General features: G+C 34.9%; 1 protein-coding gene across 1 annotated transcript in view; it reads left to right on the forward strand.

Moving 5' to 3' along the window:
* The first annotated feature begins 7,698 nt into the window (after positions 1-7,698).
* LOC107592484 (caspase recruitment domain-containing protein 11-like) overlaps positions 7,699-18,683 on the forward strand; it is a 35,019-nt gene continuing 24,034 nt past the window's right edge. The window contains exon 1 of the mRNA XM_016282017.1: positions 7,699-7,816. The gene's annotated coding sequence lies outside the window, so the exon portion shown is untranslated. The remainder of the gene's footprint in view (positions 7,817-18,683) is intronic.

Consider the following 18,683-nt stretch of genomic DNA (forward strand, 5'->3'; position numbering starts at 1 on the left):
ATATGTTTATATGGGGAAAACGCGCTTGATTTCAACCCAAATTGGGAAATGATGCACTGTTTGGCTGCACGAATAATTTTTCATGCCAGGAAAAATGTCCTTTTTTTGTGAGCTGTTTTCCCTGCTGTAATTACAGTACACACTCCAACTTGGTTCGGTTGTGAGGACTACAAAAAAAAAGTGAGATGATAGACCATCAGTGAAGTCTTTCTGATGCAGGGTGAAGATAGCTTTTAAAATGAGGGGAAATGAACGCAGAGAACCCCTGTAGTGTTCAGCGTGTGTGGCTGATGGCTTTGTTACGGCGCAGATTCCTTTTCCTGAGGTGAAATTAAAGGTCGAGCCGGAGTGTCATGGATCAGTGTTTATTGTGGCAACCACAGAATTTTGCGTAAGGTTGGAAGCATATCCTGCCTTCTTCACTGACTTGTTTATTTGAAACACACCACTTCATTCACAAGTGTTTGCTTTGCAGAGTGAAAGATATAGTTCACCAAAAAATGAATATTTTGTCTTCATATACTCACCCTTGTGTCATTACAAACCTCTATGACTTAATTTATTGTATAGAGAACAAGATCTTTTCTATATAATGAAAGCATACAGTGACCAGGGCTTGTATAAAACTATATTAAGTTTTCTGAGGTCATATGACAGCTTTGTGTGAGAGACTGATTGAAATGTAATACCCTATTCACTTAGAACTTTTCCCTTCATCAAAGTTTTCAAATTTCATATGCGCTTCTTCATATTCGACACCAGGTTAAATGCACACTTTTGAATTTATATGCACAAATGAGATTTATGGTGCTTTTTTGGAGTTATGAAGCATATGAAACATGCTGACTGTCAATTTTGCAGTGCTTGATTAACTTGCCTTTGTATAGCACTATTATTAACTTTAAGACTTGGAAACTCCTCGCTTCAGCTCATGAAAACAATATGCCTTCATCTGCTGTGGCTGAACGCAAATATTCCCTATTCAAAAACGCTCTCATTGTTATACATTTCGCTGTGTGAATAATAAATGTGAACTTCTGCTCTTGTCCAAGTTTTAGTGCAGTTGTAAAATGATCTGTTCCTTTTCACTAGACAATAAAGTTCTTGACAATGCCATCTGATCTTGTTACAGGTGTGGTAGTTTTTTGGCATCCGAAGTGTGTTCAATTTTCACTAGCCTGCTTCTGAGCGATGAATTTCCTGACCCATGTTGCACGGTGTAGTGGTTCCACTGCATTCGTCAGCATTGGGTCTATTAAAGCAGGGCTCCTTCTTACTCAAGGGACACGCTTTGAGCCACATTTGATCACAGAAACACAACACTGAGTTTTGATAGCATATCAGGGTTTACTTCGGTTTACTTGTTTCTCTACTTTTACAGTGATTTTTACTGCCTTAGTTCTACATTTTATTACAATTAAATGGAAAAGAATTGTATGCATAATATGTATAACTTATATAATATATGCTAATCTTATATTATATATAATGATGAGATCACCACAAAAGCACAAAGACCCCACCCCCCTTAATTGTTAGAAAAATATCATCATTTCTATACTACTATAGTGTAGATACTGTAATTATGATCAATCAGCAAAACCAAGCTACTTTTGCCGAGGCAATCAATGCGAAAATGGGGCGTGGCACAACGAATCAATCCAAGACAGCCAATCAGAACAGCTCTCTGTGTTTCTAACGCACTTTCACACTTGCACAATTGAATATACTTTAGCGGAACAGCGTGAAACTCCAGGGAGAACACATACCTTGTATTTTCATGACTCCTGTAATGTTTTATTGGATGCTTTCATGGAATTTTTAGTCAAGCCTCTCATAATCAGTCTCTCTTCATAAGAATCACTTCGTCTTCCATGTTTGATGTTTAATATACATGAGGAGCAGTGCTACGGTCCAATAAGGGTTCGCTATGGGCGGGGCTAACAGGCACTACACTGCAAAATAGAATATTTACAACGACTTCTTGTTGTATTTTATCAGTACAGTAAAGTAAAAATCAGGAATTCTGAGTTTTTTTTTGTTTTTTTTTACAGTGAAGTTCAACAATGGTTTGAATGATGAAAAACTAGGCCTACTTAAGTTTAGCATTCGATCATGTCAGCCATGGAGCGTAAAACGCATAATGACAGTCTGTCACATTCTCTTGGTTTACAAGAGCTTTTAGAGACTGTATGTATCTGTGCCATCATCTTAAATTGATGTATTACTATTAATTTCACTGATAACCAGCCATGTCTTTGATTCAAATAATAGTGGGCAGACTTTTATGGATACAAATGAGCAGCTTAAACACAAGTGAATGGCTTCAAAAGTGAAGACGATGATTCATCTTTCCTTTGTTCTTCACATCCCGTTTAAGTTTTATATCCCCTCATTAGATAAATAAATTGTATTTAAGTAATGTGATAATAGAGAACGGGCTGCCTTTACCCACACACTGTGTGAGTAGATTATAACAATGAATGGGATGAGGACATGTCTGCCTTTTGTGAGACTAAAATCACATTAAGAGTAAAGGACATGACCTTCTCATAGCTCTCTCAATCTGGTCTAATGCACTAAATATCAGTAGATGTATAAGAGGGCCCACTTTGATTAAGTTGCCCTCAAATCATTATCCTTAATGAAAAATATTTCTACTAATATCCTCAGATTTCTGAGTTTTGCACTCTGATTGCATTTAATTGTGATGGTATTTCACTGTTTAAGGTGTCATTCGGTCATTAAGGAGTGCATTCTATAATCTCTATGCTTTTTATTTGATTGTTTTTCAATGCCAACTAGCACTAGATGGATGTCTTTGACCACACACACACACACACACACACACACACACACACACACACACACACACATATATATTCACATACATGCAGGAATGGGAACACACACAGGCATGGTTGCACATATACATGCACATGTAAACTAATGCATGCGCTACTACACTATGCAGCTAGTTTTAGAGAGAATTATGAGGGAATATGTTTGTGCTAGATGACTACATCAGCTCTGTCAGTCACATTTGGGTTTGATCTTTGAAAATTGGGATCATTAATTAATTGAAAATCATTTTGTAAAGAAAAATATTTAAATGACGCAGGGGCCTTTTATGTATAATGGCAAAAGGATCTTTTCATTAAGGAATAAATGAAAACAAATGTCTGCCCTTGGCTGCGTAAATGGTAAATGAAAATTAAAAATGTACATTCCTCTAAATAGGTTTATTTGCTCTTGGTAATGAACAATGTTGCGAATAGAGTGTGTTTACATTAGAACCAGCATTAATTGATGCACACACACACACACACACACACACACACACACACACACACACACACACATATATATTATTTCAATTTAAAACAACTGTTTTCTATCTGAATATATTGCTATCTGAATAAGTTTAATGCTGCTTAATATTGCTGTGAAAACCTTCCATTGATTAAAAGTGACAGTAAAGTCATTTATAATGTCGCAAAATATTTGTATCTCAAATAAATTCTGTTATTTTTAACTTTCTATTCATCAATGAATTCTGAAATCTATCATGGTGTCCTTGAAGAATAAAACCATTTTATATACACTGTATGTGAGTTGTGCTGCCCATCAGGCCATGGCTTCAACACGAAAGCATTGTCACATCCACTATAACTTTCCAGCAATGGCAAAAGTTAAAGAAGTATGGCAAGTCTACAGCGACAAATTTACCAATGCCAATCTCTGCCTTCAGGTCACGTTTCTGTTCATTTTTCCTCTATGACTCTAATGAGCACGCAGCTCATGCTGCATCCCTCTCTCTCACTCAAGCAGTCTCATTTTTGCACAAGAAGGCAAACACAATGCTTTCCACTACATTCATAAACTATATCATTTGTTACAATTTTCAGGTTCATTGTTGCTTTTGCTCAGTGGTTGGGCACGGAAATGGATTCCTGTTCAAACTGCTGTTATTAATGGACTTGACTGAGCAGCGCTGGCAGATAAAAATGAAAATGAGAGACTGAAGATGAACATTGCTTTCAGAAACTTCATAAAACCTCCCTATTGATAGGTGCCTTTTTTCAGCTCTGTGATTAGTATTACCTAAATTTGCATTGGGCCTAATCACAGATCTATTCACATATTCACAGAGCACAGACACATGCCAGTAAATTTACAGATAAATTTACAGTAAACAACGTACATTTATTTAGCCTGTGTTCGAGTCCAAATTAATCATTAGATAAGATGTGACATTAGCTTTGATTACATTTATAATTTGTATTTGACCAGCAGGGCTTGAGAAAGTCCAAGTCAACCAGAAAGAGACTTCAAACTGATCAGAGATGTTGCATCGAGGCTGATGCTCATCGATTTACCCACTTCTAAGGAAATTGATTGACTCGTTTAGAGCCAGGGTCCTTTATGGCTCTCAGTAATGGAAAATATCTTTGAAAACAATTGATTATTTTTAAGTTACGATCAGAACAAATATGATTACCGTATAATCCCTTGATAGTTGGAAAGCTGTAATGGTTTTGCCTCCTGAATGTGCATTCACCATTCAGATTCACCAAGGACAGCATCGTCGGTTTAGGGAGAAAGCAGAAATATCACATTGTAAAGCTTTATTGGCAAAACATATAGCTATGAAAATATTAACATTGACCCATTGATACTGTACATGTTGTCTTCAACATAGGCTTTTAACCATTCAGTATGATTTTCATTGAGCATTGCAATGAGTTTCTGTTCAGCTCTACTGTGACTATTTCAAAAATATTTTAAAATAAAATATATAATTTTAATTTAACAATGAATAATTATAAGACTTAATGCAAACTTTAATGGTTACATTTTGTATCCACAAACAGTGTAAATCAATGGTTCTCAGCATTTTTGACTCCAAGGCCCACTTTGTTCTCAACAATAGCCTAATCAAATGCCCCATGAATTTTCAAGTTGCTCGTGATTTATTGGATTAGAATTGAGACTAAAGATTATTTGAAATGTTTTACTCATAATTTACCCAGTACACTTTAGAGCTTAGCATAAATAGTTAATTTTACATTTCATTATAAAAACCCACATGGAGTTATAAAATATTATCAATTTTTTCCAGTCTTCCTCATATATCCAGGTTTTCTATGGGAATGGTTCTTCAAAGATAAAATATACGTATATATATATATTCATATTTTATCTTTATATATATATATATATATATATATATATATATGTGACCCTGGACCACAAAACCTGTCTTAAGTCGCTTGGGTATATTTTTAGCAATAGCCAAAAAAAAACATTATTGATTTTTTTTTAATGCCAAAAATCATTAGGAAATTAAGTAAAGATCATGTTCCATGATGATATGTTGTAAATTTCCTACAGTAAATATATCAAAACATCATTTTTGATTAGTAATATGCATTGCTAAGAACTTCATTTGGACAACTTTAAAAGCGATTTTCTTAGTATTTAGATTTGTTTGCACCCTCAGATTCCAGATTTTCAAATAGTTGTATCTCTGCCAAATATTGTCCTATCCTAACAAAACATATATCAATGAAAAGCTTATTTATTCAGATTTTACAGCTTGTAAAAAATGTACCCTTATGACTGGTTTTGTGGTCCAGGGTCACACACACACACACACACACACACACACACACACACATACACACACACACACACATCTTTTTTTAAATCATGTAATGTCATCAAAAAAATTTTTTTTTAATGAAATGCCAGTTTAATGCCAAGAATCACAGAAAGGTTTGTAAATGGTAATGAAAAACTAAATTATGATGCAAAAAACCTTTACATCACAAGTAAGTAATTACAATATGTGTAAAATGTGCTTGTAATGTGTCTGTACTGTATATGTAGTTGGCAGATGCTTCTTCTGATTTCAGAAAGAGAGAGAGAGAGCTTGTTCTCTTTCACTCAGCGTTTTGTACAATATTGTATGTTCAATCTATGTGGAACGCATTTCATGGATTTCATTTCACCTGACACAGAGCAGATCAATAGGTAGGCCTACTCATTAGCAGCAGAATGCTAAGAATCCTGCTCAACAAACAAGTGTCTCAAAAAACAAGTGTCTCAACAAACAAAGTGTCTTCGATGAAAGTATCCCTCAACGATGACAGCATGAGAGTCAAGAAACTTGGAGAAGCACTTTAATTTTCAATGAAACGCACCAGTGAATTAGTAATATAATATAGGTATGTATTGCAGCTAACCAGGTGCTTTGTATTTTGCCACTAGAGGGCACAGTCTTTAGCTAATTGACTGGATTTCTTTATTTGGTAGGCTTCCTTACATGACACTGTAAAGCGAGGTTTGAATTAGATCTTTGATTTGAAGTGTTGTCTTTATTGTGATGTTTGTTGTACATAACCCTAATATGAATAATTTTCTATGCTCATTAAGTATGATCAATAAAGTCTACAGAAAAGGCAACGTGTAAGCCTCATCTCAAGCTATTATTAATTAATTAACAGTCCCTTTGGAAGCATGGTGTGACATTTGTGTTACTGTTGCCATAAACAAATGTTTTGGGGGATGCATTTGCATGTTCTGTACCACAGAGTTCATGATGGAACTATCTGTCAGACGCTGGAGAGAGGAACAATTCCCCTATAAGCCAACAAATGAGTACATAAATAAAGACTTCACACAGTATATTCCAAAATCTGTCCGACAGCTGTATCTCAATAATATTTTCATGGCACGACAGCATTATTTATGACACTTTGTTCATCTTTCAGGTCTGAGTGTTTGAAATCTAGATTAGATCATTTTAAAGCTTTTGTGTTAGCTATTAGTGATTTAAGATTAACCACAATACACGCTTAAAAATAAAGGTGCTTCAAAAGGTTCTTCAAGCGATGCCATAAAAGAACCATTTTTGGTTCCACAAAGAACCATTCAGTCAAAGGTTCTTTAAAGAACCATCTCTTTCTTACCTTTTTATAATCTGAAGAACCTTCTTTCTCCACAAAGAACCTTTTGTGAAACAGAAAGGTTCTTCAGATGTTAAAGGTTCTTTATGGAACCATTTAGACAATAAAGGTTCTTCTATGGCATCGTGAAGCACCTTTATTTTTAAGAGTGTAGAAGGCTTTCAGAATTGTGTCAATGACTCAGATAATTGTTAGAATAATTAGGATTTGCATTTGCAACCTTTTGGGTTTTAGTGTTTGACAACCAGAATATTGAATTGAGATAAGCAAACTGGAAAAATACAATTAACTAGAACTGACAAAAAATAATATGTTCAATAGATGGAATCAAATATGTAATGAGAAGATGAAATCCTATCATTTTAAAGTGAGCGGCTCTGATAAAAATGCATACTCTTCTCTTCTTAAATGGTTGTTTTTATTCAGTAGTATTACACACTGAGCAAACCTAATTTCATATTTATGAAAATGTAAAATGTAATATTTATATTTCAATTCAATATAAGTTTATTTATCTCACTTAAAGTTAACCACTGAATGAATATATATATATATATTTGTCCCATGGTGAGCTGCACATTTTATCGTCAGAAAAAACCCCAGCAGTTTGCTTTGCTGTTGCACTTCGAACAAATCAAACTTTGAACTGCAGCTGTAAGTTTATATAGTGGTGAGCTCCGTTAGCTCCGCCCACTTGTCACACCAGCGCTTTGAGTGATATCTATTATGAGGCTGTAGGTGAAATTATCCGGCTCGTCTTGACAGTTGTTGCGACAAAAACACTGGCGTCTTCAAGTAACTAGAATGGAACGGTCGAATTAGACCCCGGAAGGGATCTTCAACAGGTAAACCACTTTACTGACTATTTAAGGAGGAAGACGATGCATGTAACTAACTGTTTAGTGAGTAAACACTGCAGAGCCGAACTTCTCTACGAAACTCGGCGTCCGATAGACCGTCATACGTCGGAAACTAAACCGTATCAGGGTTGTTATTATACGTATGACGCTCCCGAATCAAGTTAAAGTCGTTTTGTTTTTGGACTTGGCGAACAGAATGTGTGCGCTACTTGACTTTTAATCAGTGTAGAAGTAGGTTAGTAAAGTTATTTACAATGCGTAGCCTACTCGCGCGCATAAATGAAGTATGATAAACTGATGCAAGCGACTGAGGAATTAGTGTGATTAGATGATCTTTTTGGCAGAACTGTATTTTGACTGTCATCTTACTCATACAATTCGTCGTTCTCTCCATTTATAGTCACTCATCCTCCCTAATAACCAACTAATAGGATGTAACGAGTTTAATCTTGCAGCATCAACATGGGCTATACACTGAATGTCAAAATTAGAAAATTGAAAATCTGATGCCATAGCAAAATGACTGATAGAAACCAACAAGTGTGCATGCTGTGTGCACTCACTGAAAAGTCTGGCAGTGAAAGGATCGTGCACTACCACAGAAATCTGACACTATTAATCCAATGACAGTGTGTTTTGTAGTGATTTTTTCAGGTATTTATTTATCTCTTTAGTCTCTTCTGCATGCTCGAAATATCAACTTGGTGCATTTACAGAGATTTTTGCACTGTTCATGGGATTTGGTGCTTTCTGTAATCAGATCATTTTTTTTGTGCATTATTTAACACGAACTCCTCCATTTCACAATCACTAATGCAACTGATGTAAATGTAGTTGTAGCAATTGCTGTTGTCCTAATGAGGCACACCCTGTCTGTCCCCTTCCGTCCTGCTTGTGAGATGTGCAGAGTGTGAAGGCGTCATGTGTCCGTTAAATGGGATAGACAAGGTTCCACTATGTATGTTCAACAGCTATTCTGACCTCATATTTGCCTAACAAATTGAACCACATGTTCACTTTGATAATGACTAGGACTTTAGGCGAGTCTTCATAAGACTTGGAAAGCTGCTCCTTTGAAGACAGCTTGCTCTACAGGAATAGTAGTTGTTTTAGGATGCCTCGGTAAGCTTGGTGTGTCCGCCCTGCCTTGGGCCTTGCAAGTTTCATGATGTTCTGAAAAAACATCCATGACAAACGTCTCATCCACTCCCAGTTGATTAAGCAATGACTAAAGAATAAAGTGTGGAATTTGCATTCTTGCAGATCAGCAAACAGTAGTGCCTTATTAATATAATCACTATTTTGGATTTGACACATTTGTGAGTGAGTGCATTTGTAAATGAGAAATTATGGGAGAATGACTAATACTTTAGAGTGATTTATAATTCATGTCATTTATTTCATAACATGTATTAATTGTAGACATGATGCCATATCATGAATATGCATAATGATATGATATACTTGGGTTAATTAATCACAATTGAAAGTATGATAATTGGTTTGGGACAAGAAAAACTTAGAGAAAAAAATGCATGCATCATTGGTTACTACTAATTATTTTAATGAATAGAAAGTAGTTGGCAGCACATCAGCATATATTCCGTAATAGTTTAGGTTATTTTTCTTTTTAATTTTATAAATAAAATGCATTTGTCTGAAGGTCATAATCATGCCTTGTATTACAGTTTCTGGTACAGCCTGTGAAAACAAATGTCCTCTTCTGAGGACAATAAAGAATGAATCTGAGTCATAACAAATCAAAGACAATTTATTATAATAACCCTATATAACATGGACATAATTTATAGGGCACACAGAGGAAATATCACTGAAAGGGATAATATTCAGAATATGGGTGTAAAAAAAGGCTATATCATCTCAAATATCTGTCAAACCACTATCTCAGAGTTTAGTGTTGTTTAATCTATAGCTAACATTAAGAAACACTCCAAAACTTGAAACAAAAATGGTAAATGTGTTCTAGCAGCGTCTAAAGTAAAAGGTTTATTTATTTATTTATTTTGCATTTTTACATGCATTATTTCCAGAAACAATTTTTTCCAATACTTTGACTGAAGTATTTGATCCACAGTATGTATTTTATATTGCAAGTAATATGCTCTCCATTCCAAAATGCCCAGTAATTAAAGAGTTCATTTCTGACACCGCAGTATGTCACTGTAAAAATTACAAAAAAAATACTGGAGTCCATAAACAGCCACACTGGAGAAGTGTTGTAAAGTTATTCTAGAGCAAGTTTATAAAAAGAAAATAATGGAGAAAACAATTTACTTATTGAACACACACACACACACACACACACACACACACACACACACAAACACTTTTATTTATTTATTTTTTTTTAAATACTATTATTTATTCATTCCAAGTGTTGCTGGTTTTGTGTTCCCTGGGAACTTTTTGAAGAACCTTTAGGCAATTATGTTTAAAAATTTTTTTTTTATATATAAATGACAGTTCTTTGAGGAACTTACAAAATTGAACCTTTTAGTTCATCACAAGAACACCACAGTCTGTCAATAACCTTATCATAAGAGGCAGGCTTCAAATGTATTCAAACGTAAGGGACCTTCAAAAGTGTCTAAGTACTGTCTATGGTATATAATCTAGATAATCATGCCTTTTAATAACAAACATAAATAAATCAATGTTTTACAGTATAAAGTCTAATCTGACCCCAAGACCAAACTGTGGCATAAGGATAACAATGCTTTTAATGTACCGCTGACAAAAATGTAAAACGTTATCCTGCCATATGCATTATGAATGTGGGGCTTTGAAAAGGTGCTGTTTTATGAAGAAATGACCAGGTAAAACTTACAGACAACGTTCTGTTGTATTTAGGACATCTGTTTTTTTCCCCTGGTCGAACAAGAAGTGTTTCACTACAAAGGTGTTCAAACTATTTACAAATCTTAAAATATAGTGTCTCAGTATGTCTTGTAGTCATTTCCTGGACAAAATATGTAACCTTTAACACAAATGTACCTTGAATAGACTTTTATTAGAAATGTGTAATGTCATAAAACGTTTAAAAAGTTTAAACATTAAAACTTAAATGCTCATTAACTTCAGCTCATTTTTATTAGGGATGCACCAATACCATTTTTTCAGAACCGATCCAATCCGATACCAAAATTTCTGAGTATCGTCCGATACCGATACCAATCCGATACTTGCACAGGCTTTTTTTTTTTCAATAAATGTAGAATTTTTATACTTTATGTTGATCTGATCATCACTTTGTGTGGTAAACACAAACAACTAAATGTAGACAACTTCATTATAAAGAAAAATAACAAATGAAAAAATATATAATCATAATCTATGACAAAAATACTATTATAGATTTTTTCATTTTTTTCCCCAATATTTTTATTGTCCTTATCTTATTTTATAAACACACATCAGCTAGACATATAGTAACAAAATAGCCTATGGAACAAGTACACAAGCATACACCCCTTCACTTACACATGTTAAATTAACACTTAAAAAAAAAGAAATGCATAAATAAATAATAATAATAATAAATCATAAAATAATAAGTAAATATTTCTAAAATAATTTTTAAAATATATTTTTATATATAAATATATATTTAAAAAAAAAAGATAATAAATAAATAAATTTGTTACAGAGAATGTTTTACAATGTCTTTTTCAGTAAGGTCTACATTTCCATTTTACATGATATTTATGTATGGCTCCCATAGCTGATCAAAGTCTTTCTGTCTACCCTTAGCAATGTAAGTTAGCCTTTCCAGTCCGATACAGTTCGATAACTCCTTTGTCCACATTTTCATAGATGGAGCATCCATACTCTTCCAGCCTAATGCAATAACTCTTCTGGCTTGAAGGAGACCTAAGTCTACAAGTTTAATCTGTCTTGATGTTTGTATAACGTCCATTGGATATATTCCAAGAATACAAAGTTTTACATTCAAAGGAATTGTAGTGTTAAACATGTCTGACAAACATTTTATAACCTCCTTCCAAAAGTTTTGTATCTTTGGACATTCCCAGAGGCAATGATACAGTGTACCTTCATCGTCCAAGCATTTAGAACACGCATCTGGAATATTAGCGGACATTTGATGAAGTTTGACAGGTGTTATAGGTTCTCATTAACCATTTATATTGAAGTAATTTAAACCTTGTATTTATTGTCTGCGTTTGTGCTTTAAGACAAGCATAGTTTCATTCTGCCTCATCTATATCTTCCTGTATATCCATTTTTCAGGCATTTAATTTGTCCAATGTTGATTCAGTACTGTGTTTCACCATTAAATTATAGTACACAGATACGTGACTCATACCTTCTAAATTTCCGAGAGTTATTTCCTCTAATTTTGATAAAGATGGTATACAGATTATCTGTTCTTCTTCTTCTTTTTGGGAATTGCATATTTCTGGCATAGCTGATCAAAAGAAAGTAGAACTCCATCTTCATAAAATCCATAATTTTCTGAATGCCTCTAATATTCCATATCTTAAATCCTCCATCTTTATTACCGGGTGTAAATTGTTCATTACCCCAAGTAGGAGTAAATTGGGATAATCTCGCATATCCACCTATATGCTTATGTGCAGCATGCCAGACTGAAACAGTATTTTTAAGGAAAGGGTTTTTTGTGTTCTTCTTCAATGACTTAGTATCTGAAGAGTATAGGTACATTTTTAATGGTATATCTGGGATGGAGTTTTGTTCAATGTCTACCCAAGCAGGTGTTGTTGTACGGAAATAATTTAGTGCTGAAGTCAGTTGGGCAGCCATATAGTATCATCTAAAATTGGGAAGTTGAAGCCCTCCCCTTTCATATATAGGGCAGATGTAATAGCTTAAGGCGAAGTCTAGCTTTTCTATCATTCCAAATAAATTGAGCAATTAGTTTGTTAATTTTATCATAAAAGATGTTTGGTAATGGCAATGGGAGTGTTTGAAAAAAGTATAAGAATTTGGGTAGAATAGACATTTTAATTATATTAATTCGTCCGAACATGGATATTGGTAAATTTGACAATTTTTTCAATACATCAGTGGTTCTTTCCACTAGGGGATCATCATTTTTTGAGATTATTTCACTAAGGTCGAGGGTAATTTTGACACCTAGAGCAACTAAAGCCTTCTGTAGTTGTCATAAATGGGGCATTTATTATGGATCTATGTCTTTCTTCAACCCTCTACATACACCTTGGCAATGTAATCGCCATTGGCTAGTAAATTTTTTTGTTTACTCGCCAGACTGATATACTATTTTACACACACACGTTTACTTAGCTATCTAAATGGGGACATTACATAGACTTCGATTGTTTTTATATACAGAAAGTTATACACTTTTTAACCTAAACCCACTCCTACCCCTAGCTTATCTTTGTAAAATGGAACAGCTTCTTAAATAACTGAATGTGCACTCTTCGGCCAATCAAGCATGATATTATGATAATTAAGCACTATTTAATGATAGAACTAGTGATTGTAGTGATAGAACTAAAACTTGGTAACCATGAATGAATGCATATTTGCCATTTTAACTGAACTTAGGACTGGTGGTAGTGTTTAAGATATTGTTGGTCATAGGTAATAGTAATTATTATTAAAAGATACTACTACTATTACTACTATTATTATCTGCTGGGTTCATGAATATTAATCAGCGTTCGCTCGAACTGATTTGCTGAAATCAAAACAGGGACGGTAATAGATGAGCGCCAGCCAACGAGAGCTGTTTGCGCATTAGCTCCGCCCACTGCCGAGAAACCGGCATATCTTCTGCTTGTTCTTAAAAGCTGAATAATTCTAAATGAACTCTGTTATTTTGACAGGAAAATACAACAAAAAATATGGTTTACATGTAGCGCGTCGATTCAGCATGGAATGCAAGACTCTCGCTCTCTCTCTTTGCATGTGTGAGAAACACAGCGCTATCAGTAAAGCGACGGCGAGTCGTGCGCCTTCACACTAGTTTACGGTACGTCAAATACAGGTGCGCTGCATGCTACATACTGCGCATCCATTGAGTACATGACATGATCCATTGAGCACATCCAAATAGTACAGATCGCTTGACGGAGAGCGAAACTCTCAAGCGCTCAGTCAGCGTGTTTATCGAGTGAAAATCTGTGTTGTACGCCTCTCACACACATACTGGCGTGTAAAATCTAAGAATTTATTAGCCAATGGCTAATGTTAGAGATTATTTAGTCGCCCAGAGTAAGATTTAGTCACATATGCGAATGATTTACTCGCAATGTAGAGGGTTGTTCTTCCTTATTAAAAAACATTAATACTGATTTAGAGTTGTTAATTTTATATCCAGAAAATTCAGCAACATTTTTGATTAGTCTGATCAAATTGGGAATACTACTTTTCACATTAGTAAGAAAAAATATAATATCATTTGCAAATAAAGAGATACGATGATCCTTGTCCCCAATTTTAATGCCTGGTATTCCTGTATGTACGCTCACTGCCATAGCTAGGGGTTCGACTGCCAACACGAACAACAGTGGTGACAGAGGGCACCCTTGACGGGTGGATCGCTGCAGATTGAATGACCTTGAGATGGTGTAATTAGTTAGTACCTCAACAGTCGGGTCCGTGTATAATAGCCGAATCCACTTAAGAAAAATGTTGCCTAATCCAAATCTTGAAAGAACATCAAAGAGATAGTCCCATTCTATCCTATCGAATGCTTGGCACGCATCTACTGAAAGCATTACTGTGTCTTTTTCATTAGGTCTCTCATGTAATATATTCAAGACCCTTCTGATGTTATGATAACCTTGTCTTTTTTGTACAAAGCCTTGTTGATCATCATTAATTAATTGGGGAAGATATTTGTCTAATCTTCTAGCAAGTGCTTTACAAAGTATTTTTTGTATCACATCCCATTAAACTAATTGGTCTGTATGACAAGCATTCAGTTGGGGGCTTATTTGGTTTTAATATTAAAGTTATTATAGCTAGTCTTAATGAATCTGGGAGCTTTCCAGTAATAAATGATTCCTCGTACATGTCAAGTAATTGTAGCATTTGGACCAATCAGACACACAACTTTTTGTTATATTTAACAAATAATATCGAACTCCCCATCACCTAACCAAATGGCCAATTACGAGGGTCTATGGACCCTTCCCCCGAAATGCACCTAACACCTCAGAAAGGCAGAACAGGCCTCTGGTTCCATGGTAACCAATGCTGATATCACTGGTTTTATGGCCTAAAAGGAATGCAGGGGATAAACTCCCTCATTTTCCTCATAAGAAAGGCACAAATGCACAGGAGAAACTGACTTTTCTACTAATTAATTCATAGGAAAACCTTCTTTGAATGAACACCCATTTTCTTCAGGCCATTGTGTATATTATTGCTGTGTTGTATTTAATCTGTTGTATTATAGACTATTTTTATTCATGCTTACGATAAACCACTCATTCATATAAGTAACTCTACCATGTCTAGTATCTATGAATTCGTCTTCGGATGATCTAACTGAGAGTGCATATTACATGCTGATACCTCTGCAACATATTGATGTTCTAAGAATCGGTACTAATTTGTGCCTCAACACTCCAGCGAATTACATATGCAAAATACCATGCTTACAGACAAAGACTCATAAAAATCCTCAGTATTTCCAACCTCCCGCTTGGGATTTCAGCCTTCCTCATTGGACGAACCCATCTTGAGAGGCGTGAATCTCTGCAGGCTTTAAAAGGCCACACTCCATGTGACCCGCCCCTGTTCGGTGGTTCAGTGAGATGCTAAGATGAAGATGTGAGAAACGCTCCAGGATACCAAAGCTCGTGCCAGGCTCCGGCCTAGTCCTTTTCATTCATCAAGTGATTCTGACTCAAACTAGCTCTTTCTCATCAACCAACTTCAGCAAGATCTTGGGGCCTTAAGATTGCATCAGGAATCTTTTTCAGACATACGCAAGTATCAAACTTAGTCGATTTAATTGATGCATTAAGTATCAGTTACACCTTTTTACAAGGTTTGTTTGAACTAAGAATCTGACGTTTTCCCTCAGGTTTTAGATCTGCTGAATATGCAAAATGGTTCCATAAATGTCATTCCTTATGTCTCTTTCTTTAGTGCTAAACTTTAACCCTTTCCTATACCAACTGTATGTGTGTGTGTGTGTATGTGTATGTTAGACCGGCTTAATGTGTTTATGTAGTATGTTAGACTAGTTTAAGTGTTTATGTAGTTAATAAAACCTTACTTGTATCACACTTGACGTGTTCATTGTTTACTCATAACCGGAGTCAATAATCATGCAGATTTACGTTACAAACTTATAGAATTGTACAGTAAGAAAGTTATTTCCTTTAACCAGGAAATTAACGTTCTTAGAATTGACAAGACGGTTGACCCTGAGTGGTCAGCTAAATATCTACAGTGGATCTAAAATATTAATAATTAATCATAATTAGTTATGGTTAATTATTCATATTTCCTGTTGTGAGCTAAATTCGCTACATAATGGTCTTAAAAGCTGTCTTTTAAAAGTTATTTTAGACTAGGTTAGTGATAATTCAGCAGCAAAAGGTACTGTAGAAAAATCATGAGTGCACAATAATTTTACAAAATCTAAACTAGTGAAAAAACATTATTCACGTTATAAGTGTTTATATTATATTCACATTATTCAGTTTTTAAGTGAAAAACAAGTACATATATTTATATATAAATGATGCTATAACATTACAATACATTTCTTTTAAATATAGCACAGTAATGAGGCAGCAACATATGATATCTAGGACAGGACAAGAAAGCTATTAACAATCTTTCATTGCGCAAAAGTATTATAACATGAAAGGCTCCAATACAGAGCGGCACAAAGCGCTTAAGCGCATCCCGTGTGCAGAATGATGCGCTTGAAGCAACACGGAGTCAGAACGCTCCGCATAGAAAAGTTCAACACACAAAGGGAAAGAGATATTGAGGCATAGTGTATTATATCTGTACGATAGAATCTTTTCTTTGAAAAGTTTTACATTTCAGTGTTACTGTGCAAATGAAGAACAATTCATAGTGCTCTCTACTCCAGTGTTGTGATCTAACAGACACCCGGCAGAAAGTAACATGATTTAGAAACAGCACTAAACTCCAGCAAGATAAAGTCCTTTTATGCAAAACCATTAATCTTTATCTACAGATCAAGTATAATTATAGGAACACTGAATCATCTTGGAGAGAGTTTTATTGTCTTGACTGTCATATCCGAATGCGACACGATGCGATGGAGGATGACTGCCAGCCGCAAAGTAGAGAAGTGTTTACATGAACTTGAATTTAACAACTTAAATATTTACCTGTACCTCACATTAAACTATGGAAAGGCTTCAGAAGACTTGGAATATAGTGCACGGAAACATTATTATGCTTTATAATTGTTTTGTGCCTTTCATGGAGCTTAACAATAACACAGAATAGTATACGCACAGTATCGGATTTGGATCGGTCTCGTCAGATCGATACCCAATCTGGCAGAAAATGGCAGTATTGGAGCTGATACTGATACTGAGTATCGAATCGGTGCATCCCTAATTTTTATTCAAGCACAAACAGAGATAAGCATTCGGAACAATTTGAGAATTTGGATGAAATTCGCTCAGAAACCTAAATAGAACTGTGCGAGCACAGATTTTAATAGTCCACAAATACACATGAAAAGCATGCCATATCAACTACATGCTACACCTGACTGGGGGAGAGTTGAACGCTCCTGTTTCTGGATTGTGAATGTCATCAGATTGGCTTTTAGGTTCATGTGCAAAGCTTCGTCCCTCACAAAGGTTGAATTGTTAGTGTTTGCTGGATCTTGGATCTGAGTCCAAGCAGTTGCATTACAGCTGGAATATGCAGACTCACTCTTCAACCCAAAAGAATGGATTTCTTATGGTCCATTTGAAACAAGTACATATTTGTGTCATCGATCTGGGCGAGTAGCATTTTTCGAAAATCTTGGTTCCATTTGTACATTCAGTCATCAAGTTTAATATCAGAAGAGCTTTATTACCAAGTATGTTTACACACAAGGAATTTGGCTTGATGACATGAGCTTCCAGTGCAGAAGAAAGTACAGACATAGTGCAGACATACACTGTGAAATGTGGTTTGTGATCTAAGGCTGCTATTTGGCCGGCTGTCAATGGCACACTGTCAACAAGAATTCAGGAAGCATGCTTTGATGACTATCTTATTCATTCCTTTGTTTGTTTATTGACTTATGTGTTTATTAAATAAACTATGTCAGTTTTTGACAATGAAAGGAGTTGGAATAGCACTGACTTACTTGTCTCCTCACTTGCAGATAGAGGAGTTTTTGGGAAACTTGTTTGGAAACAGTCAGTGTTTGTTTGACCTTAGTTGCGCAGAAATGACAGCTCACGGAAGGAAGTACTGTAAATCACATTTTAGAATAATAATATGGGAATTTACTTTTTATGGAAATTAAATGTAAACATTTTTTTTTAACATTTAACTTTTAATATATTGGTTTACACTACTATTCAAAAGTTTGGAGTTGGTAAGATTTTGTAATGTTTTTAAAAGAAGTCTTGTATCCTCTCCAAGGCTGCATTTAATTGATGAAAAAAACATTCAGTTGCCGTTCATTTGTTGTGCAAAATATTTTTAGGGAAATCGTAATACATTTCTTTTTCAGAATTCTTTGAATGAATAGAAATTGTATTTTTATTTTTATTGTGTTTAACGTTATCATTGTCTTTACTGTTGCTTTTTATCATTTGGATGCCTCCTTCGAGGAAGACACAGCTGTATGTGTTACTAAGCGTGAAAGTTCTGA

Source organism: Sinocyclocheilus grahami, unplaced genomic scaffold (assembly GCF_001515645.1).
Source record: "Sinocyclocheilus grahami isolate Dianchi unplaced genomic scaffold, SAMN03320097.WGS_v1.1 scaffold9.1, whole genome shotgun sequence".
Lineage (NCBI taxonomy): Eukaryota > Metazoa > Chordata > Actinopteri > Cypriniformes > Cyprinidae > Sinocyclocheilus > Sinocyclocheilus grahami.